The sequence below is a fragment of the Salvelinus sp. IW2-2015 genome, unplaced genomic scaffold, assembly GCF_002910315.2.
Source record: "Salvelinus sp. IW2-2015 unplaced genomic scaffold, ASM291031v2 Un_scaffold963, whole genome shotgun sequence".
NCBI lineage: Eukaryota > Metazoa > Chordata > Actinopteri > Salmoniformes > Salmonidae > Salvelinus > Salvelinus sp. IW2-2015.
Window position 1 is genome coordinate 432623 of NW_019942666.1, and position 1654 is coordinate 434276.

The window sequence follows — 1654 nt, forward strand, 5'->3', positions numbered from 1 at the left end:
GAGGCAATCATTTGAGAAACCAAGGCTGTTGAGTCTGCCGATAAGAATGTGGTGATTGACAGAGTCGAAAGCCTTGGCCAGGTCGATGAATACGGCTGCACAGTATTGTCTTTTATCGATGGTGGTTATGATATAGTTTAGGACCTTGAGCGTGGCTGAGGTGCACCCATGACCAGCTCGGAAACCAGATTGCATAGCGGAGAAGGTACGGTGGGATTCGAAATGGTCAGTGATCTGTTTGTTAACTTGGCTTTCGAAGACAGGGTAGGATAGATATAGGTCTGTAACAGTTTGGGTCTAGAGTGTCTCCCCCGTTGAAGAGGGGGATGACCGCGGCAGCTTTCCAATCTATGGGAATCTCAGACGATACGAAAGAGAGGTTGAACAGGCAGTAATAGGGGTTGCAACAATTGTGGCGGATAATTTTAGAAAGAGAGGGTCCAGATTGTCTAGCCCAGCTGATTTGTAGGGGTCCAGATTTTGCAACCCTTTCAGAACATCGGCTATCTGGATTTGGGTGAAGGAGAAATGGGGGAGGTTTGGGCAAGTTTTTGTGGGGGGGTGCAGGGCTGTTGACCAGGGTAGGGGTAGCCAAGATCTAAGTGACAGATTTTAAGATCTAAATGACAGATATCATATCATGTTAATTATAATTTTGTTATAATGTCATAATGACCGTGTCAAATAAAGTTACCATAGCATTATACTACTTTATATCTATGTAATATTTAAGGGACAGAATCTTCCACCCTTCAATCTGCCTTGAGTGGAGTACACATCTCTTCACTCATTCCTATTTGATATAATCAACTCCACTACTTGTGTCGGAGTGAGTGCTAGCTGGCGACGTAGCCAAGTGTAAGCCGAGGCAGCAACCCACTCCATAGCAACCATGTCTTCTTCAGAGTGAGTGGGTTTAAGTGGCAGAGGGAAAGTGGTGCACAAAAATAATACACATCTTTAACCTGGGGGCAGACTCTCACTAGCATACGGTACATTGACCATTAGCATTGACGTGCTCTATAGATACAAGGTTGGCGGAGTGTGTGTCTGTATTGATACAACTTACCATTTTTACTAGATCCAGATGTATATTATGGCAAGGGAATGGTGGAGGAATACAATACATGGAAAGATATGGTACTGCGAGTATTCATTATCAGAATAATGGCTACTGTGGGTGGACGATGTGGAAAGCGTTTATGCCTGAACGTCAGTAAGAAAATGCATACAGTCATACAGTGGCTTGCGAAAGTATTCACCCCCTTGGCATTTTTCCTATTTTGTTGCCTTACAACCTGGAATTAAAATACATTTTTGGGGGGGTTTGTATCATTTCATTTACACAACATGCCTACCACTTTGAAGATACAAAATATTTTTTCTTGTGTAACAAACAAGAAAACAGAAAACTTGAGCGTGCATAACTTTTCACCCTCCCAAAGTCAATACTTTGTAGAGCCACCTTTTGCAGCAATTACAGCTGCAAGTCTCTTGGGGCATGCCTCTATTAGCTTGGCACATCTAGACGGTCCCGTGTGGCTCAGTTGGTAGAGCATGGCGCTTGCAACGCCAGGGTTGTGGGTTCATTCCCCACGGGGGGACCAGGATGAATATGTATGAACTTTCCAATTTGTAAGTCGCTCTGGATAAG